Source organism: Pan troglodytes, chromosome 3, assembly GCF_028858775.2.
Source record: "Pan troglodytes isolate AG18354 chromosome 3, NHGRI_mPanTro3-v2.0_pri, whole genome shotgun sequence".
Lineage (NCBI taxonomy): Eukaryota > Metazoa > Chordata > Mammalia > Primates > Hominidae > Pan > Pan troglodytes.
In genome coordinates, this window is record NC_072401.2 from 93,730,877 (window position 1) to 93,755,329 (window position 24,453).

Below are 24,453 nucleotides of genomic sequence, written 5' to 3' on the forward strand. Positions count from 1 at the left end.
CATGAACTCGGGAGGCAGAGCTTGCAGTGAGCTGAGATCGCGCCATTGCACTCTAGCCTGGGCGACAGCGAGACTCCATCTCAAAAAAAAAAAAAAAAAAATGTTTATGTAGCAAGTTGAAGGATACCAAGATGGTCATCCATTGTACCTTGCTGGATAATTTTTAAATTGAGGAATAACAAACTTATTTAATATTTTATTCATTAATTAAAAAATATTTATTATTGTACTACTGCGCTGGGCACTGAGAATTCAGGAATGAACAAAATATTCCAAGTTGCTATGCTCAGGGAACTTACAATCTATTTGGGGAGACAAAAAATGCACTAAAATGTAAATATGTATGGGTGTATATATATATACACCCATAAATATTTATACACATATGTATGTATATGTCAATATCATCAGGAGACTTAACATCCAGTTGGAGAAAAATAAGTTATATGTTAAATAAAATTCAACAGTTAAATAATGCATAGAAATATAAAATAATAATTAAAAGTCCCAAGAGAGAATGGATTTTGGTGTATTTGTTTAAATAGTGAAACTATGAATTAAAAGGATGTGATCACTCTAGCTTGAAAGGGTTATTGAAGGAAAGGAGACTTGAGCCTGAAGAAGCCATATAATTAGAGAAGTCAGTGATCTCATCAATGGCACATTTTAGTTAAAGCATTTAGAAGCAACAGTCTTACATTAGAACTCTAGAATGTTTAGGAAGATTTACTCATAATCTATACATATCAATAGAAAGGTGTTCTTGGAAGGAAATTCATTAAACAAAATCTGATACATCAACTAAGACTCAATTCTGAGTGTTCCTTCATAGATTTCTGCCTAAACAATTTTGGTGGAGGGAATTTTCAGTAACACGATAAAGTGAGTATATTGATTGTCACTGTGAAGAAAAGCATACAGATTTTTAGGCAATCTGTTCATTGATAGATGTCTTAATAAACTTCAAAACTGGCAGCTGCTTCCCAATATCCTAATATTACTAATTGTGCTATATTCTCTTCGTCGCAAACTATATCCTGGGAATGAGTTGACAACCTATAGAAAGATAAGGATCTCGGTCCCGTGTGTTCACTGTGTACACCACGAATGAATGGGCAATTGTGGCATAGTGTAATAGGCATTCAGTGAATATATTTGTTAAGTGAATGAAATATATAATATGAACTGAAAGATATAAACTGAGTATTCCCTATAATCCTATAGGGAAATTTGACATATTTTGCTATAATGCAAAAATAAATTTAATTTATCATTTCTTATTTAAGCTTATTATATTCTCAATATTTTTCTCCTGCTTATCTATTGGAGTTCCTCTGTAAATTTAACTTTTTTGTAAAACTTCGATTTTCTTCTCTGTGTGTTTTTTTGCATGGTGGGTGATGTTACCAACTGCAAAAAAAAAGCTCAAATCAAATCAACATATATATGTTTGTAATTATACACATGTTTACTACTATTATTATATATGTAATATTTACATACTATACATAAACATACACTATACACATTATAAATGTACACTCTCTGTATTTACAATTAACCCTTGAACAATGTGGAGATTGTGGCACTGACCCCCTGTACAGTCAAAAATACTCATATAACTTTTTACTTCCTAGAAACTTAACTACTCATAGCCTACTGTAGACTGGAAGCCTAACTAATAGCATAAACAGTACATATAATGTGTTATATATAAAATATGTGTTTTTAAATATATGTGTTTATATTATATATATATTTGGAGATGGAGTTTTGCTCTTGTAGCCCAGGCTGGAGTGCAATGGTGTGATCTCGGCTCACTGGAACCTCTGCCTCCGAGGTTCAAGCAATTCTTCTGCCTCATCCTCCCGAGTAGTTGGGATTATAGGCACCCGCCACCATGCCTGGCTAAATTTTGTATTTTTAGTAGAGACAGGGTTTCACCATGTTGGCCAGTCTGGTCTTGAACTCCTGACCTCGGGTGATCCACCAGCCTTGGCCTCCCAAAGTGCTGGAATTATAGGCGTGAGCCAGTGCTCCCAGCTATATATGTATTATATACTGTTTCCTTACAAAAAGTAAGCCAAAGAAATCATAAGGAAGAAAAAGTATATTTTATATTAAGCAGAAGTGGATCATCATAAAGGTCTTCCTCCTTGTCTTCACATTAAATAGGTAGAGGAAAAACAGGAAGAGGAGGAGCTGGTCTTGCTGTCTCAGAGGTGGCAGAGGTATAAGAAAATCTGCATATAAGTGGATCTGTGCAGTTCAAACCTGTGTTACTCAAGGGTCAACTTATAATTTAATAATTATAATACAATATACAATTTTTTTAATGCTAAGATGAAGCCAGGCGACTGAGCTGATCTGAGACTACATTTTCTGTAGGCATGCCATGTGGGTTTCTTTAAGCACACCTATTCCCCTTCCTCAATTTTCAATAGAAATGTGTTATTTGCCCATTATTTGTAAATAAAAGTATTTAGAGTATAAAATTAATTGAGGACCACTGTGAAAGGACTTAGAAATTCTTAACTAACCACTTTCTTCCCTATGAGTTTTACATGTATTGCATTATTATATTTCCCTTTATTACCTAACATTTTTAAGATTCTTGGTTTCTATTCAAGTTATCTTTTGCTGCAAATATCTTTTTCCTTACAAACTTAGTGGCTGAAAACAAGAAGATTTATTTTGCTGAGGAATCTGTGATTTGGGCAGTGCTCGACAGGGACAACTATTCCTTTCTTCACTCGGATTCGAGTGGTGTAGCTCAAAGGCTACAGGCTAGAATTTTCTGCCAGCTTGCTCATTGGTGGTGAATGCTCAGATCAGTTGGAACCTCATCAGGGATGGGGCTAGAATACCTACCTGTGGCTTTTCTGTAATTCCACATAGTGTATTGTCTGAGTTCTCAGGTGAATGTCCCAAAGAGATAGAGGGAAGCTTTATTGCCCCTGAAGTCACATAGCCTTCCTTCTGCCATCTTCTGTTTATTAGAAGCAAGTCACTAAGGCTGGCCTTTTTTGAAATGTAGGGAGTTAGATACCACCTTTAAAAAAAAATTATCTCAATAGTTTTGTGGGTCCAGGTAGTTTTTGTTTACATGGATAAGTTCTTTAGCAGTGATTTCTGAGAGACTTTAGTCCACCTGTCACCCAAGTAGTGTACACTGTACCCAGTATGTAGTTGTTTATCCCTCACCCTCCTTTCAGCTTTCTCCCCTGAGTCCCAAAGTCCATTATATTATTCTTATACATTTACAACTTTATAGCTTATCTCCCTCTTATAAGAGAGAACATGTGATGTTTGGTTTTCCATACCCGAGCTACTTCACTTAGAATAATAGCTTCCAGCTCCATCCAAGTTGCTACAAAAGACATTATTTCATTCCATTTATGGCTGAGTAGTATTCCATAGTGTGTCTATACCATGTTTTCTTTATCCACTTTTTGGTCGATGGGCACTTAGATTAGTTCCATATCTTTGCAATTGCAAATTGTGCTGCTATAAACGTGTGTGCATCTGTCTTTTTCATATATTGACTTCTTTTCCTTTGGGTAGATACCCAGTAGTGGGATAGCTGGATGGACTGATAGTTCTACTTGGAAACTTCGTACTGTTTTCCATAGTGGTTGTTCTGATTTACATTTCTACCAGGAGTGTAAAAGTGTAGACACCACCTTTAATGGTTAAATATTGCAGAAAATCATCTCAGCTTTCTAAATCATAAATGATATTATGGTAAAGACAATTTTGAAATTTCACAGAGAATTTTTTTAAAATTATCTATAATGATTTCCTGCTATTGCCAGTTTCTGGATATCTTCTGCTTATTTAAAGATGAAAAAAGCCCCCAATACTTTTTTGACCATCACACAAACTATCTTGAGGTCTCTTGTAAGTTAAAACACAAAAGTTCTTGAAAGTAAGCATCATTAGCCTTCTCCTTTTGGTTTCTTAGTTAACCCCATAATCAGCATATTCAATCATCAATCTTTTTAGTATACAAATGATACAAAGTGACTTATCAAAAGTGTTGTTAATAATTTACAGGTAATAGAGTAAATTTATATGTTTATGTACCTCACTTTACTTCTTGGGAAAGACAATTCGAGTCAAAAAGCATAATCTGAACGAACAAGAAGCACCACTACTGATTGGGAAACTACTTACCTTAGTGCTACCTTATCAGCTCTTACCTATAAGCCATGTCAGCTCCTCACTGGTTTTCGTCCCTAAGTGACATCAGCAGCAGCAACAGCTATTGTGTTATTGATTTAAATCCTTCTGAGATCAATTCAAAGGAGGAGAGGTCTCATTTCCATTGGTTTGTCCTGTTTATCTTGTGTAGGGACACAAGTCTGAGAAATCAAAATTATATTCTCTTGTTTCTAACAAGCCTTACAACATTATATTTCATTCATGGTATAATTTGACTCATATTTTATTTTCTGAACTTTTTTTGTTTTGTTTTGTTTGCGACAGGGTCTTGCTCTGTTGCCCAGGCTGGAGTGCAGTGGTGCAGTCTCGGCTCACTGCAGCCTTGACCTGCCAGGCTCAACTGCTCTTCCCACCTCAGCCCCTACAAGTAGCTGGAACTGCAAGCAAGCACCACCATGCCTGGCCAATTTTTGTGTTTTTCGGTGGAAATGGAGCCTCACTGTGTTGCCCAGGCTGGTCTGGTACTTGAACTCAAGTAATCCACCTGCCTTGGCCTCTGGGATTACAGGCATGAGCCACCGTGCCCAGCCTATTTCCTGAACTTTAAATACAATATCAGGGAGAAAATCAACACTATTTTGCAGTAAAAGTTCGAATATTCATGTAAACATTTGTACTCTTTTCCCATTCCATTGGAATAGTTAATAAAATCAGAATATAAAAATTTCATATGCAATTAAAAAATTCATGATAAGTTAAAGGAGTTTCCATCTTTTAGTTTAATGATTTAAAGATTTTACTTCTAATTATTTTAGTTGCAAGTGATATGTATTTATGCATATATCTATCTCTCATTATGCATCTGTCTCTCTATCTATCTCATCATCTTTTGATACTTCTCCTAGGCTGAATGTTTCACATTTTTTCTCTTAGTCCAGAAAATATGTTCTGCTTTCCTGCTTATATGGGGAAAATGACCACTGCCAATAGCTTCAAGTTTATTTCTCTCTTATTCCAGAAGGCTGGCAGATTGAGATTAGAATCTCTCATCCAATTTTAGTTTCTGAGGAGCAACTGATTTGCCAAGCTGGTGTCAGCTTTTTAGCCCTGAACCAAAAAATTGTGGCCAAAGAATGATGAGTTCATTTTAAATAAATATATGACTAGAAATAGCATTCAATATTAGGATAGTTCAGTGTGGAATAGAGATAATTATTCCCTGAAATTATAAAGTGTGTGTGAGGCTATGCACATGCAATATGTGTGTGTGTAGATATGCTTCCATATTGTGGTATGGCAGTGGTGGCTTATTTGCTAGTGAGATAAACAATATGTGTCCACTTTGGGATGTTACATATATGCCTAATCAATATTTTGAGGATGACCCTATTTACTTCTCTGGTTGATTTAAGTACAGAAAAGTGTAATGAATAATACTTGGCTTGAAGATCTAGCTATACTTAGAATAGGTTGACAGAACCATTAATTTCAAATGAATATGGACCTTTATTTTGGGTAGAGGATTCTATTATATATTTGCCAACAATGCAGAATGTTGTTTCTTAATAATAGTATTGAGATCTAAAAACATTTACACTGTACTGTGTGCTCAGAAATTACATAAGATGAAACATTGGTATAACCTATAGGAAGGCGAGATTGAGGGATAGTTGTTATAAATAAGAGGCTTAGCTTGTTAAGAACAAAGAACACAGTTTTTCTGTTCTTTGAGATGATTTATGAAAAGAGACACCTTTCATACATTAGTGCATTAATATATGAATATAATATTATATTGTAATATTACGTAATTGTAATATTACGTTTTATGAAATAAGCTAATCATCTCTGAAAACAGCAGCAGCTTTATAAAATAAGTAATAGTAGCAGACTTTAACTGTTTTGTTGAGACCGATTATTTGCCCTATTGCCAAGGCAGGAGTACAGTGGCATAGTCATAGTTCACTGCAACCTCTAATTCTTGGGCTCAACTGATACTCCTTCCTCAGCCTCCCAAATAGCTGGGACCACAGTCATGTGCCACCATGCCTGGCTACTTGTTTTACTTTTTAAAATTTTTAGTGGAGATGAGGTCTCACTATGTTGCTCATGTTGGTCTCAAACTCCTGGGCTCAAGTGATCCTCCCTCCCTGGTCTCCCAAAGTGTAGGGATTAGTCATGAGCCACCATGCCTGACCAGACTTTAATATTTTTAGGCGAATCCTTCCAGTTCTTACCGTTTCAACCTTATAGATTTTATATTTCCAAGCATTTTACATAAACCATTTTCAGTGAAAGAGATTTTCAAATTATTTCCTTGACAGGGATGAAGAATTAGTATTCATTTCACAGAAAGAACAACGATATGATAACAGAAGTATTCACTGTTAGGGAAAAAAGTTGGAACTCAGAGTTCCTGAGGCATGTTTGAATTTATTCAGTTAAATTATATTTATTTCAGAAAGACTAAAGCGCTAAAAGAGCTAGTTTCAGCTTTCTTATAATTAAATCAGTGCTTTATACCTGTTAGGCTAGGTGTAAATGAAAGAGATAGGGGTGTAGAAATACAAGGTATGTTAATTACAGTTCATTCATAATGCATTGCAAAGGATCTTTCCTAATTGCAGAAGCATATTTTAAGAAAGTTTCAGGTATTAAGACATAGTTTATGAGATCTTGCACCCAAACACATAATGTCTCCAGGCCCTAAGCAAGGTAAAGATAACAACCAAAAGTTGTCCAGTTTAAATTAAGTAAACAGACTCTGTGGAATTATAGTAGAAAGAAATTTAATAGCAGAGGGTAGATAACAAAGAGATTGAAGATAACTAATTACAATATTAATTAGTACCTTTGTTGGCCTTAAATTGGTGGACCTAAGAGAGTACTCTGAAAATGCAACATGTATTAATTGAACATATGGGAAACTACCAATACTAGAGTGCTTTTTTTTTTGAGTGCCTATGATTAATTGTAATGGGAAGATGGAGAGGTTTTATTAATGACCACCACTGGCTAGCTGGCTAGTAAGATTCTTGATAAAGAAATGTTATTATTCTTGGCTTTTTAAACTACACACCAAGCTTTAATCTGAAGTATATTTCAAAAAGTTAATGTTAAACAATTTGAAAATGTGAAACATGGAAAATAACACAATTATATGTTTATAAGAGATAGGGTAGTTTTAATGACTTCCTAAGCAGAATGGACTAAAAATGACTAAAAGTTTGTCTAACTCTATACTATCACAAAATAATTGACTTGTCCATTTTTAATGAGTATGCACGTGATCAATTGTCAAGTTAATAATGCCAATTATCATCTCAGAGATGTCAGTCTATTATTAACCTGTGACAGATATTAACTATACATATTGGTAAATAATAAAGTGTGCAAGGGGAAATTAATTAAACTAATATATAAATGTGAGTAAAGGGGAGATGAGTGATATTTTTGTATATCAAGATTTTACTTTTATTTAAAATATATTTTATTTTTAAAATAAAATGAAATTTAAAATATTTTATAATAAGTAACTCAAATAAATATATGAAGAATACATTTTAGCACATTATTTTGAGAAATTTATCATCTGTTATTAAAGATTTTAATTAGGGAAATATTTTTAAAAATAGATGGTATTTTAATATTTTGTATTCCTATAAAAATACAATTGAGGATGTTTGGAATAATCTGCAGGGGAAAACATTTTTAATCTTTTATTAGAAAGTAAAACACAGATAATGAAAAGGAAACATGAAAAATGAAATAGTTTAAAAATTTCTTGTAAGCCAAACACTTTCATAACCACATCAAGGTAAATAAATAGAATTTTACCAGTAACCCTTAAGTTCTTCCACCTGCTTCTATCCCAATCACAAATTTCTCTCTGAAAAAGTAGCATTCTCCCTCTTTTTTATGGTTCTACTATATGCATTTTGGGAAGGCATATAACCATTACATATTACAATCCATTCTAATTTTCATTTTCCTTTAGTTCTATAAGTGACCATAGGTCAGTGCTCACAACCTTTTCATTTTTCTGTGTCTTGCTACTCATTTTGATTGTCTGAATGTCAGTTGTTGAAGTCATTTTTTTTAGTATCATGCATGTATTACCTCATTTTTTCATGGCATAAAGCATTGGTGCTGAAAAGTCTACTCATAATCTGCTATTCTTTCCCTTATAACTATATTGCTGTTTCCCCCAACAAATGCCCAAAGGATGTATTGTTATTCTTTAATATCCACTACTCTCTCTCTTTCTTTATAAAAGAATTTAACTTGATATCGGTCTTTCTGGATACTTATTTCAGATAGGTAGTGTGCTCTTCAATGTACAATTTCACATTTTTAAAATCCCTTCAGAAAAGTTTTCTTGAATTATAATTTTAAACATTTGTTCTGTCTCCTTACTTTCATTTTAGTCTCCAGGGTAACATAATATATGTATAATGAATCTTGCTTGCCTATCTTCAATATTTATCTATTTTGAATCTGTTACTTTTTATTTGTTTGTTGACGTTTAAAATTTCCTTCCTTCTTCCCTTCTATCTTTCTTAAAGCATAATATGTTGTGATAAAAATTACATTTTCTTAACAGCTTTATTGAGATATAATTTACATACCATGTAATTCACCCATTTAAAATGTATACTGCAATGGTTTTTAGTATATACATAGAGTTGTGTAACCATTACTTACAATTTTAGACTATGTATTCACTCCAAAAGGAACTCTATACTTAATAGTGGTCACTCCAATTTTCCCCAAATGCCCCAAGCCATAGGAAACCACTAATCGACTTTCTGTCTCAATAAATTGCCTGTTCTGGAGGTTTCATATAAATGGAATCATATAATACGTGGTCTTTTTTGACTGGCTTCTTTTACTTAGCATATTATTTTCAAAGTTCATCTGTTATGTAGCATGTATCAGTATTTCATACTTTTTTATGGCCAAATAATAATTTATCATATGGATATACCACATATTGTTATCCATTCATCAGTTGATGAAAATTTGGGTTGTTTCCACTTTTTGGCTATCATGATTAATGTTGCTATTAATATTTGTATACAAGATTTTGTGTGGACATATGTTTTAATTTCTCTTAGGTATATACCAAGGAGTAGAATTTCTGGTTCATATGGTAACTCTATTTTTAACATTTTGAGGAAGCGCCAAACTCTTTTCCAAAACAGCTGCATTATTTTATATTTCTGTAAGCAATGTATGAATGCTTCAATTTCTCCAGATTCTCAAAAAAACTTGATATTACAGTCCTTTAAAAGCTTTATTTAATTTGAATTGACATGTAATAATTGCACATATTAATGGGGTAGAGGTTGATATTTTGATACATGTATGCAATGTATAATGATCAGATCCAGGTAATTAGCATAACCATCACCTCAAATATTTATCATTTGTTTGTGTTGGGATCTTTCAACATCCTCTCTTCTAGCTACTTGAAAATATATAATAAATTATTCTTAACTATAGACACCCTACAGTGCTATGAAACACTAGAACTTTTTCCTCCTATTTAGCTGTAAGTTTGTAGCCATAAACCAACCTCTCCCTTCTCTTCCCTCCCATTTACTATTTCCACCCTCTAATAATCACAGTTCTGTTCCCTACTTCTGTGTCCTCAAGTATTTTGGCCTCCACATATGAATAAGATCATGCATTATTTATCTTTCAGTGCCTGATATATTTCATTAACATAATGTCCTCCAGGCTCATCTTTGTTGCTGCAGATGACAGAATTTCCTCTTGTAATGACTCAGTAGTATTCTAATGTGTATATATACCACATTTTCTTATCCGTTCATTTGTTCAAGGACACTTAGGTTGATTCCATCTCTTGACTGTTGTAAACAGTGCTACAATAAATATGGGGGGCAGATATCATTTCAATGTACTTATTTCCTTTCCTTCAGGTAAATAACAAGTAGTGGGATTGCTGGATCATATGGTAGTTTATTTTTAGATCTATGAGGAACCTCCACACTGTTTTCCACACTGGGTGTACTAATTCCCATCAACAGTGTATTAGATTTCCCTTTTCTCCACATCCTCGCCAGCATTTATTTTTTGTCTTTTGATAATAGCCATTCTAACTGGGGTGAGATGATATGGCATTGTGGTTTTGATTTACATTACTCTTATGATTAGTGGTGACTATTTTTTTCATTTACCTGTTGGCTATTTCTATGTCTTCTTTTAGAAATGTCTATTCAGATCCCTTGCCAAATGTTAAATTGGATTATTTTATTATTATTATTATTATATTTTTTGCTATTTAGTTGTTTGAGCTCCTTGTATCTTCTGGATATTAATCCCTTGTCAGGTGAATAGTTTGCAAATATTTTTCCCATTCTGCAGGTGGTCCTTTCACTTCGTTGATTGTTACGTTTTCTAGGCAGAGGATTTTTAGTTTTATCTAATCCCATCAGTCAATTTTCGCTTTCATTGCCAACACAAGTTATTTTCTGCTTTTTGTGTTTGTTGTTTCATTATACTAATCCACTTAGGTGTGAAGTGGCATTTCAAGTGGATTTAATTTGCATTTCCCTAATAACTAATGATGCTGAACATCCATTCATGTGCTTATTGGTCATTTGTAGGTTTATTAGGATAAATGCCTATCTAAGTCTTTTGCCTATACTTTAATTGGGTTGTTTTGTTGTTGTTGAGTAGCAGGTGTTCTTTGTCTGTTCTGGATGGTAAACACTTTTGCTTTTAACAGATTGATTATTAAGTGTCTTGGTTTGGATCTCTTCAAATTTGTTCTAGTAGGAGTTTTTTTCAGATTTCTAGATGCTTTTGTGTCTTCCATCAAGTTTGAGTTTTGGCTAAAGGTTTTTGTTATTATTTCTTTAAATATTATATCTTTCTCTTTCTCTTCTTCTGATACTCCCAGTAATCTCTATGTTTGTCCTACAGTTTCCTTAAGCTTTTAGTTTACTTTTTCTTTCTGCTCCTCAGGCATGATAGTTCATATTAACTTACCTTCAAGTTCACTAACTCTTGCCTACTCAATTCTGCTTTTGAACTCTTTCATCTCCAGAATTTCTTTTTGGTTATTTTTTATAATTTTTAACTCTTTACTTTTAGTTTTGTTTTGTTCATACATAGTTTTCCTGATTCTCTTTATTGCTTTATCAATTTTTTTTTTCATTTTTCAACTTAATTAAAGACAGTTGTTTTAAAGTCTTTGTCTAGTTTTTCCAGTGTTTGGGCTTCATTAGTATGGTTTCTGTCTATTTACTTTCTTCCTTTGAATGGCTGCACTTTCCTGTTTTTGTACACTATGAGGTTATTTTTGTTGAAAAATTGACTTTTAAATATTAAAATGTGGTAACTGTGGAGATTAAATTCTCCTCCTTCCTCAGGGTTTGTTGTTATTTTTGTTTTTGGAGTCTCTAATCATTTGTCTAGTGACTTTTCCAAACTATTTTTGCAGAGACCATATTTCTCGTCTTGTGTGCCTCCTTGAAGTCTCTGTTCCTTAGCTTGTGTTTAAACAGAAGTTTTCTTGAACACCAGTAATTAAAATCTAAAACAAATAAACAAACACACAAATAGCCATCTTTACCAGCCTTTCCAGATTGGCTGTGTGTGGGGCCCCTCCTTCAACGCTTAACCAGACTTGCACTGAACATATGGATCAGCCCAAGTTAAAAGCTTAACATCTTGTTTTGTCATTTCTCAACATGTGTCATGCCCTGGTCACACACATGACTTCCTAATTGCCCTTTCCATAACCTCCATATCGATTGCCCTAATTTCCCAAGAAAATTCCCTCTCAGATTTTCTGCCAAAGCCTTAAGCTGTCTATTATATTTCTCAACCATAAACTTTTGCCTCAGGCATCCGCAGAATGTTTTGCAGGCTTGCAGTGTTTTCAAGAAATGCCGAAACTTTTCCAATGTGAGTTCCGATTTAGGCAAAAAGAGAGACAAATGCCATGTGCTGGCTCTTCAGGTAGCTCCCAGACAGGTTAGAACATATCTACACAATAATTTGTGAAAAAGCTCTGCTCTGCTGCCTCCAGAACCAGGGATCAGGGTTCCTCACTGGGAACATGGGCTAATATCTTCAAGACTGCTACCCAACCATCAATGAGTGGGGGGGTGAGGACAGATAAATATGCCATAGAGCTTCCCTACTGTTTTTAAGTTGACTTTTTCTGGTTTCAGCATCTACTTGGTTGCTGTGAACCTTTGACTGTCTTATAGAGTTCTGACAAATTTGGTTTTGATAGTTTCTACTGGTTTTTTTATGTTTCTGTGGGGTACATGAGTTTGTAGCTGCCTACTCTGTAATTTTGCTGATATCACTGAAGTCTTCATTTCTGAAATGGTATCTTATTTTTTTCCAGAGTATTATTACATTGTTTCTGTTTTTGCAGTCAGAATTTCTGGTATTCTTTCATGCCTTTTACTTTTTCTTAATGTTTTAGCTAATTTTAAAAGAATATATTACTCTTCTCTGGGTATTATTTTGTTTTTCAGTAGTAAATATGAATTAGTTTTGTTGGAGACATAGATTTTATACATTATACAGATTGTGTCAGCAAGTCAATCAGAATTTATTATATGCCAACTGTATGTCAATTATATAGCATAGAAAGTAAAACAAACTTGGTTCAATTATTTATGATTAATGTTGCCCTAGACCTGTCTAGACAGTTAAAATTAGCAGATACTGCTGTGATGATTGCCTAACATAATACAGACAAAATGGAGATGAGAAATCTTAAGGGGACTTATAGGTCAATGAAACTTTTCTTCTGAACTTACCACCTCCCACCTTTATTACGCTATCATTTAGAAAATTGCTTATGAAGTTCTTCTGCACAAAGTTCATTTCTGAAAATTGTGCCCTGCTTGAAATCTTTTTTTTAAGATCTTTACATGCTGCCTTATTCTTGTCACTCAGGAATCAATTCAGATGTCACTCACTCATGGCGACTCCTCCTCATTATCCTAGCTCAAGCTGCCTTTTCTAATCTTCAATATATGATGCTGTTTTTTGAAATGTATTTGTTTTCATGCTTATCATCTGTATTTTCTCTCTAGAATGTAAGCTCCTTTAAGTTGGAGATGTTTTCAGCCATGGCCACATTACGTATGTAGTTTCTAAAAAGATACATAGCTCAGAATGGCTGTAGATTTTTCTCTTCTTTGAAATGCATTTTTTTTGCCTCTATTATTTCCTTGGACTAATTGATAATTTTACATAGGCACTGTCTACATAGGCATGCAAAATTTTACTACTTAAGTAGTAAGCTAGAGTTATATTGTGTGCTTGAGCAATTATTAGCATTTAGACTATAGATTTTTATGAAGTAAATATTTAAAATGTTACTACAACTATAATTAAATAATTGAATTTTAAATTTCTTTTAGGGTGACTTTCATACTATGAAGAAAAAAAGGTCATAAGGGTAATGTGTGCTAACAGAGCTGACTTATTCTCATACACTATTTAACTTTACGTTATGACATATAAGCCAAAACTCTACCCTTTTTCAAGCTGCTTTCCTAACAGAGTGTTTTTCAAAACAAACAACAAAAATACTTGGAACAAATTAATTCTCAGTTTCAATATTTATAATTATTCCCCAAATATAGAGAAGTTTTAAGATACGTAAAATAGAGATAAAAACTGTGAAGGGTTTGCCTGTTCTCTGGAATTTATTGAGGTCATTTGTACTTATAGGATATCAGGTATGTGACACAGATCAATTCTCTTATATGTATTTCAACTTTTTTTCACAAACTTCTCATTCAGCCCTATAGCCATGCCAGACAGTAAAATTTTTGTTAACTATATGCAAAAGTTGATCTCCATGTGCAGATTGTTGAAGAAGAAAAAAACACTGGTTATAATTTTCAAAAACTAAAATGCTAAATAAAATGGCATTTTATTCATCCATTCATTCATTCATAATATTTTGAAATCTAGATCTTATATTTATACTTGGTCATAATATTTTATTTCTTTTATTGAGGATATTTCTTTGTATTAAGTTGGGGAAATTTATTTGCTAACTTTCATATTTTTTAAAAATGTGTCTTTAAATAAAATTTTATATAAAATGACAGAGTAAAGAATTTTCCTCCAAATTTATTGGGGTTTTTTGGTTCTTCTGAAACAATAGTTTTATTGTATTTGATGCAAAATTTAAAATTCTGCTTTGTATATATATTTTCTGGTTTTCTTATGTTAGAGTTCACTATTTTAAGTGCAAAACAAACTGTTCTTTGCCTTTAGCTATATATTTATATATTTTTTAAAAATTAGAGGTTTAGGAAAACATTCTACTTTAATGATCTCTTTTACTAACTTATGCATTCCTTATATATTAAAAACATACATGCCCACTGATTTATGAGATTCTCAGCCATAAAAAATTTATATGCATATTACATATATGCTACATATATGTATTAACCATATTTATATGTAGATAAATACTCTGTACTTGTGTGTATGTGCAGTAAACACACTCAAGCACATACCGCATGTATCTATATATGTATAGATGTTTATGCATGTATATATATCATATAGCCAAACACACATACACCTATATGCATATTTAAATATATTGTCTACTGTGTTTTGCTGTGTCTACTATGCTTTTCATATTTCAGTGACATTGTTTCTATAGTAACTAATGCACTGAAAAAATCAATGCAAAAAGGATTGAAATTTTACAAAAAGCCAACCCAGAAACATGCTTAAAAATTGATGTGCAGGGGGAGGTATTTGTCTTGGGTCATACATTTTGGAAGTGAATAAAGCAAAATGAAATCATTACTCTGTAACAAAGTATGATCTAGCAAGGTTGGAATACCATATTCTTATCTTTAACCAGCAAATTACCAAATTATTATGGTTTCTAAGAGCAACATGCACGGATCCACAAAACCTATAGGCAGTGTGAATCTGTTTATATTAGACACAGTGTAAAGAGGATTAGGATAATGGTGCCAGGCTGAGACACTATTTCCAAACTTTGGATCAAGTGTCTGTTTAAAAATACTTCTATTTGGAAAAAAAAATGCCTTTCTGCTAAATTTTAAATGAATTATACCTAATGTAAATGGTAAGTGCCTGGGGAGAAGGTCAATTTGCAGTTATTTGCTGCAATTTTAATTCTAGACATTTAAATCATTAGGAAAAACTAGAACATTAATATTTCATATTTTGTTAAAACCATATTCAAGCTAGAGTTTAAGTATACTAATAGCCAAAATGTTTATGATAATAAAACAGATCTGAGTTAAACAAACAGAAACACAAAATAATATTTAAAATTTGAAAATAATTCAAAATCTGCTCTCTTAGCTTTCCCAGGTAGGTTACCTGTATTTCAAAGTACTTTCACTCTGTTGGTAAGGAAAAGGATATACAGTTGCTTTTGTAATAGCCATTCATACATATAATTTGATCATTTAGTATCAATGGTCATTTAGTATGTTACACTTGCCTGTTATATAATTTTCACATTATTAGTTAAATAAATACATAATACAAGCTTTTTCTGTATGATGACATGAACAGTTAGAATTATTTTCTATAATAAAAAGATTAATTAAAGGCTTATTTATAATATAAATACATTGAGTAGTTGACTGTTCTTTTTCTTGTTAGTTCTTTGAGTCACAGTATTTTAAAATATGATATTTTAAATACAGTTTTAAAATACATATTTATTTGACAAATCTATATTGAACAAGTCATTAAAACAGAGCTCCTTCTGGACCTCTATTAAGACAGGACTGATCACAAATAACATGATCACAAATAGTTATAAGACATATTTGACAAGTTTCATTACACAGTTATAGACAAAGTATTAGATGAAGGAAAATCTGATGTGATTAGAAATATTTCAGTGTATTTCATGGTGTAAGTAACATTCCAGCTTACTTCATGGTATAACTGGCATTTCAGACAGGACTTAAAGTGTGAGAAGGGATTTAATGAAGAGAAAAGAAGAAAATAACAGAAGGACCAGCACAAGTCAAAACAGAGGCATGATGGGTTCCAGGAAGGCTAAGCAGTCTGTCCGGGATGCCTAGAGCATAGAAGGCATATCAGACAAAGGCAAGAATGTGCAAAGCACTGAGAGCGGTAATGAGCTTTCATGTTGTTCACTGGAGAGGAATTACATGGTTGCATCTGTATTGTACATATCTGATCGGACATACTATATATAACATATTGTGGAGAGTTAGCTGGTAGAAGAAGAGATTGAATATATAGAAATTTGGGAAGAGTTAATAAAAGCTTAGCTATATGAGTATCTCTTGCAGTCCTGGGAGTGGATGAACTCACTTGGGAAAAGAATAAAAAGAACACAGAAACACTTGGGGAACAATATTTTAGAAATTCTTCAAGGAAGAGGAATTAGGGAAGTAGAAATGGGAAGAAAGTTTAGAGATAAAATTGGGAACTTAAAGGAAATATCAGTGGTACTTCATTAATACTATAACCTAAATAAAATTATAATATGGTTATTGTGAATTATATCAAAAGGGATAACTTTGTGCCAATTGCTAGATTTTTATGCAGATTTCATTAGTCTACTACTAACTTATTACCAATGATTTTGTGTTCCTTCAAACAGAAATGTGGTAAATGTAATGATGGGAAAAGGCTTTTCTATTTCATTTGATGATAAGAAAAATCATGAATGTTAGAATATATATTCTAATATACATATTAGAATGTAAGGCATATATGTGCCATTCTCATTAGTATAGAAGTCATATATGTATGCTGTATTCTAATATGCATACTTTTTTTGCATTATGTACTTGCATGTATCAACTAATTGCAATTTCATGTTTTGAACAATAGTAACATACGTCTAAATACACAGAAAGCCTTACATAGGCAACATTTTTCTGTATGGAAAACAATGAATAAGTCCCTTAAAATGTGTAGACAAATATTGTAGTTAAATTTTTTAGTAGAGGAAAGCTGATATCCTGTTTGGTTGGCCTTAACTAACTACCAAATTTTTAAGTAGTGAAGTTTTTGTTCTTTGTTCTTCTTTCACGATTTTATGGTCCCTCTTCCTTCAGTACTCACCAACATGTAGTGTTCTCATGTGACTTCTATTCTTTCTCTTACCAAAGCATGCTTCCTTCCATCTAATGATCAGTTGGAAAGCTTAGGACCACTGTGATCAAAAAGATTGAAAAAATAACTTTATAAATTAATAGCATGAAACTAGTTTTGAGTCATACAGTCCTAAAGTTAAATTCTAGCTCCATACTGAAATGATTGCATGAATGTTGGCAAGTTACTTATCTGACCTATAACTTTTTCATCTGTTAATCAGATAATTAGATATAATTTATAGGGCTGAGTTTAAGGATGTAATTCACAGGAAAAGCCCAGCACAATGCACAGGAAAAGCCCAGCACAATGCCTGGCAGTTTGCATTTACTAAACATGTGTTATGCTTACTCTTTCTCCCCTTCTTACAGAGGTTTGTGCATTTCAATAGAGCATAGCCCCTCAACACTAGGGAATGCATCTCTGCTCCAGAAACGTCAGGCGCTACTGAGAGGCAGGTTAGACGGATGTTTAGGAATTGGAAGCCTTTCTACCATCTCTGAAGTGGCACACCTGCTCTGCTTGCTTGGGAGGCCAGCATGGTCTGTCTAGTTGCCAACTCAATGAAAGGCTTTAAAAGCTTGCCAAAACATTTTTTCCTAGGCAATTTCCCTTAGGCTTCTAATTGCAAGTGAATTTTAAAATATGTGACCTATGATATTGACTATTTCTGAAAAAAAATCTTTATAGATGGGTACCAGAGGCAGCAGTCCTGTGATTCTAAATGCCTTACTGAGCAGAGAATTCTCATCAATCTGAATTGTATTTCTTTGTAAGCTACCTTTAATGGTTTGGTTTGGGCAGCCTAATCTCCCTCTGGAGATAAGAAAGAAATTCTATGAATACAGCAAGTATTTGAAGACAGGAAGGGAGAAAAGGAGAAATATTTAATTAAGCAGACAGCTTTACCTAGTTTTCCCTTACTGTTATTTATAAGCAATACATTGGCTCTAGATTTATACCTATGCAGTTCCACAATCTTTATTCTGGCTCAAGCTTCTCTTTTTAATCTCATACTATTCCAAGACAACTTGTTGGAGGTAACTGTGCCCTACCTCTCTCTTTTCTGCATCTTTATCCTTCAGCTGGGATACACCCCCACCACTCCTTGTCCTCTTTATAAAATTGTTTTGATTCTTCTAGGATTAGCCTGTGTGCTGCTGCCTCTGCCTGTTTATGCATTCATGAGTTCGAATAAAAACACAGGCAGATAAACAAAACCAAACCATTACTGAGTGCCATATGCCAGATTCTAGACATAGAATAATAAAAAAAAATGCAGTTCTTTTCCTAAAAAATTTCGTAGTCTGATGGGAACACCTGCATGCATATGAACAAATTAAAGCAATGAGAGACAAGTGAAAATAGAGTCACATTCCACAGCCACCCAGCATTGTTCAACGGTATCATGGAGGCTTCATAAGATTAGTGATGTTTGAATGGAGTCTTGAAAGATAAGAAGGAATATACTAGGTAGAGAGTGGAAGGGATTGGGGCAGAAGAGGCAGAGGTATGGAAGACCGTATTGAGTCTAGGGAATCATCAGGTCTTTCAGAGCCCATATCTCTTAAAAAATCACATTGGCAATCCTGATTCAAAGTGATCTCCACAGGAAACTTTTGTGGGGTTTTCCCCCTTTTATATCAACTGTAAGTCTTCATTTTTATAGATAAGATATAGATATTTTTCTAGGTTAAATATTTGTGTTCTATTTTAAATTGCTTGGTGACTGATAAGTTGCTTGAGGGTAAGGACTAGGTCTCTTCTACTTTTTTATTCTTTAACACACCCATAACTGGGTTTTGTAATTATTTTTATTTATTGTTTACTCTGTACCAAGGACTCTTAAGAAATGTGGTTTTATATTTCTTTAACTCCAACTAAAACTCCATTAGGTTAGGTACTATTATTACCCTCAATCACAGTTAAATAAGGCAATGCTTAGTGAGATCAAATGACCTTTCTAGGAGGCAAATTGAATTAAAAGATCTGATATCAGAGCCATAACTTAACAAATACTTTATTTAACCTTCGCAGAGAAGTCATTCTACATGTTCCTACTAAACTTTAAATGGACAAAGCAATTCTGAAATTAAAAATAATAGTTCAATTAAATAACTCTACGTGAAGACAGTGTATCAGTATATGGAAATATTCAATGTAAATTGTATATTAGAAAAAAATTGTGTATGTAAATTGTATATCAGAACAAAAGTTCTGGAAAGCCTTTATATAATTGAAACAGTAAAAATCTCAAGGATGATTTTCACAACCTTGTATTGCTGTATCTAGTACATATTTTTAGGATCCAGGTGTTCATACTCTGAAGGTGCCATCTGGCATGGTCATTTCTAGAAAACAGGGCTGCTGTAGCTAACTCTACCTGGACAATCTCAGAGGAAGTAGGTTGTGATGGGGGAAGGTTGGAAAGGTAGTCACGAGGGTCAGTGGATATAAAAAAGTTTGCCCATCTGTTGTAAATTTTTTTAAGTCTCCAAATTCCTTTGTTGCCAGTGTCCTGGTTATAGTGGAAGGGCCTCAAGTACGCATGATTCTTGTAATCTGGGCTTCTGGCTTCCATAAATGCCAGAGAATTTGCAACAGTAATGTGGTATACTGAGCATCTGCCTTTTAATGCAGCTTCCTCTTTCCATTCTAGGATCATCAACTCAGTTAATTAGAGGAGTGGCAGGGGTTAAAATGCTAGCAAATTCTGCAGTATTATGTTATTTGTAGAGAGTGCCCTGGAAATATAATGAGAAGAGAAAAATCCAAGTATTTCTGTTTCTCATTCAAACCCAGATGGAAACATATGAGGTGAGACACTTAGAAAATCAGAGTAATTGAACAACATACTCAGACTGGTTTATTGGCATGAATGATGTCCCCTTCACAGTAGTTATCATAGAAGCCAAACAATACAATAATGTCACCATTGCTCATGCTGTTTGGGCTCTTGTGTTGGTGTTATCTTTGGATTCTGTGGGCTGTACTATGAATAATTCTCAACAGTAACAAATCTTCAAACAGAAAGAGTCTGTTCTGTTTTTGCTATTAGCAGAAGTTAGAATGTGCCAAATTTGGTGAATAAAGTGGGTGATCAAAGTGGGAAGTATGATTTTTTTTGCCAAAAACAAAGTAGATTACAAAATAATGAAACATTTTTGTCTTAATGTGGCTTAAAACAAGCTCTGTTTATTCCAAAAATTTTTCTAAAATTATTTTGAAATACTGCAGAATGTCTGTAGTATGTATTTTCCAATTATTTAATTAAATTAAATCCACAGATTCTCATAAATATATATAAATTTCAGTTTTCTTTGTAAATGTATAGTTACACCTATTATTTTACATTTTTGTTGTTGAACAGCATTACAAATATTTTAAATCTTCTCATTTAAACAATCTTAAACTAACCAAAACAAACCTATTTCAAACTAAGTTGAAATATTTTCAGAAGTTAAAAAGGATATTTTTTGAGACCTAAGAAGTTTTAAATCAAAACAAGAAAAGATTCAGAAACCAAACACATTGTACTCATTTAGGATAAAATAATTTGAGGTAATTATGAAGTGAAGAGTCAGATTCGTATTTTCTGAATTTAATTGTGTCATTGTATATGTTATTTTTTACGTCGTATCACAGCCCTGTGTAGTAGATATTATTTTAACATTTGGTCGATTATCCAAGTTTACAGTCAATATTCAAAGTTTTGTCTGACTCCACAGCTTTTATCCAGCTCTAATACAAGACTTCATATATTCCCTTCTTCAGAAGAGAGAGAAGGAGAAAAAAAACTTTGAGTGACAATTATTTTTAATTTTTACACTGTTAAGTAAATATACCTGAGAGGACATTGCTTTCAAAATCTTACTACTCAGAGTATGGCCAGCAGACAACACTCTGTGTGGCAGCATCAGTGTCTCCTGGTAGCTGACTAGTGAAGTAGAGTATTAGGTGCCACACCAGATGTACCAAATCAGAAGCTATATTTTAACAAGTCCCCCCATGTGAATTGCTTAGAGCAGTGATCTTAAGCATATCTTTGGAAGTCTTTTAAACAATATTCTAGTGTCTTCTGCATTTTTTACAGGCTCTCAAACAGGACAAAATTTTTCAGCTATGAGGTGTGTCTAAAAGTGTGAGCTCATTTTGACTTCAGAACAATAAGAACTCTTGAAGGTCACCTTTAGCATTTTAGTTAAATAACATGAAACTTACTATTAAGGAGGACATGTTCGATAAGAGAAAAAAACCACTACTGCCTAAGTAGTCATACACTCTTCAAAATTGATACACAATGACTGAAAGGATTATTATACTATGGTCAATTACTGATGATTTATAACACACAATTTACGGTGATTCATTTTTTTTCTGGATACCTATCTTTGAATCTGCTATTTTTAAAAATTATTTTGTCATTTAGACTTCTATTTTATACTGAATTGAATACAACACACTATGTTTCTAAAATATCATATGGAAAAGGGTTTAGCTTAGTGTTCATTGATTGTGATTTTTTTAACAAAATTTTCAAACTAACACATTTTTAAAGTGAATTTTATTAATTACTGTGTCTGGAATTAAGTTTACTTTTTTTTTTTTTTTTTTTTTTTTTTTTGACAGGATCTCCCTTCATCACCCAGGCTGGAGTGCAGTGGCGTGATCTCATCTCACTGCAGCCTCCACCTCCTGGGTTGAAGCAATTCTTGTGTCTCAACTCCCCAGGTAGCTGGGATTACAGGCACCCACCACTATGCCCAGCTAAGTTTTGTATTTTTAGTAGAGATGGGGATTTCACCATGTTGCCCAGGCTGGTCTCAAACTCCTAGCCTCAAGTTATCCACCCACCTCTGCCTCCCAAAGTGCGGTATAATGTGTCTAAATATCAAATTATAAAAAAGTAAAAAGATTATCATCAAACTACATTTCTACACTCATGGTAAGACTTTTCATAATTTTTCTTATGAACATGCTTAAGCATTTTAAACGCTGCTTGTAGCCTCTGCAAAAGTTAGCATGCTAAATGTATGTTTAAAAGAACTAAGAAAGGAAGGGAGGAAGAAATAAATAGGTTTCTGTTATGCAAAGTTGAGTGAGTTCAAGATGTTTATGTTCATCACCAGAACACGCGTAAAAATAGCTGTAATTCATTCATAAAGTCAATTCTTACCTCTGTTAACTTTCTTAAAGCATAGTTGTTTTGATATAATTTCCCTTCAAATTTATTTATGTGGAATAATTATATCCAATACAGAATAGTATTATTCAATAACAAAAAATGAATGTTACAATAAGTCATGAAGGGTAGAGATTATTATTAGCTAAAATCAAAAGTTTTTTTTTCATTGAGGAGAGGTCTAGTATAGACTTTAAAGGGTGAATCACTATTGGCTATGTCTCTGTGGTTAAAGAGACTTACTGATGATACCACCTGTGTTCAGCAGAAGTAGAGAGTAGTTCTTTGTGGTAGTAACAGAGGGAAGTGCAGAGCTCCAAAAACAAAGGGAAAATATTTACTTATTTCGTGTGGATTTCTGCCGTAGGCTATGATTACTTACCTGTCAAGATTTTCTATCCTGTCCTAAATATGCATCAACTCTCTGAGTGAGACTCCCCCTGTAATCCCGGTTCAAAGTACTGATACACAGAATATATTTTAAAACGGATACATTCAAATCTGTATCTAAACTGGCTGTTGACCCACTGCCCTGTTTCCTACTACATTCCTTCATCAATTTTTAAGAGTAGTGGTTTCCCAGCAAAAAATAAGCAGCATAAAGAATATGGAGAGAATGGAAATCTAATACACTGTTGGTGGGAAAGTAAATTAGTATGGCAATTATGGAAAATGGAGGTTCCTCAAAAAACTGAAAACTGAACTACCGTATAATCCAGCAAATCCATCTCTTGGAATTCCATACCAAATCAGTATGTTGAAGGAATATCTTCACTCCCATGTTCATTATAGCATTATTCATAATGGCCAAGATATGAAATCAACCTAAGTGTCTGTCAGCAGGTGAAAGGGTAAAGAAAATATGGTACATATACATAGTGAAATATCATGTAGCTTTAGAAATGGGTGAAATTATTTCATTTGGGACAGCATGGATGAATCTAGAGAACATTATGCTAAGTGAAATAAGTCAGGCACTGAGAGACAAATACCATATGATCTCATTTATGTGTGGAATTTAAAAAACATTGATTTCATAAGAAGTAGAGAGTAGAATGAGAGTTAACAGAGACTGGGTGGTGGTGGTGGTGGTGGTGCTGGTGGTGGTGGTGGTGGTGGTGAGGGAATGGAAAGTTCCTGGTCTAAGGTAATATGTCTCAGCTAGACAAGAAGAATAAAATTTGAAATCTATTCCACAACAATTGAATCAATAATATTGTATTATATATTTCAAAGAAACTAAGAAGAAAGTAAATTTCAAATGTCTTACCACAAAAACTGAGTGATGCATGTTAATTTGCTTGATTTAATCATTCCACATTGTATACATACATCAAAAGATCACACTGTATTCCACAATGTAATACAATTATGACTCATTTATAAAATAATATTAACCAAAAATAAATAATCAGCATATAATAGTGCTTAAGATGGGTGATTCTGGTGTCAGCTGGATCAGAGTTGTAATCACTTCTCTGCCACTCACTGGTATTGCTACCTTTATTCAACCTCATTTACAAGAGCTGTTTCCTCATCTAAGAAATGAGAATAATAAAAAGATATATTTCAAAGAATTGCTGTAAAGATTAAATATGAAACACTTCATCTATATTAAGTTCATAACAAATGTTAGCTACTGTTATGTATTATTACTATGTACTTCCCTTGTACTTTGCTCTTATAGACACTGTCTTTTTTATATTAACTTATTTTAAAACTTGCTTATCATGTCAATAAAATAGTATAATACTTTCTTTTTTGTAGATGAAGAAACAGGCTCAGAAATGTTAAATTTATATCCCCACTATCAAGAAGCCAGCTAAGTGCCAATCTTGCACATTTAAATCCTCCATGTTTCTTAGTTTCCCATATTACATTCCTTATCTCAACTCCTTGGAATCAGATAGAATGGTGTAAGATCTCTAATTTCCTTAGTTCCCTTGAGAGCTAGAAAA

The 24,453-nt window shown here is 33.2% G+C and overlaps 1 protein-coding gene across 3 annotated transcripts in view; it reads left to right on the forward strand.

Annotated features, from left to right (window-relative positions):
* GRID2 (glutamate ionotropic receptor delta type subunit 2) overlaps positions 1-24,453 on the forward strand; it is a 1,611,884-nt gene that overhangs the window by 171,111 nt on the left and 1,416,320 nt on the right.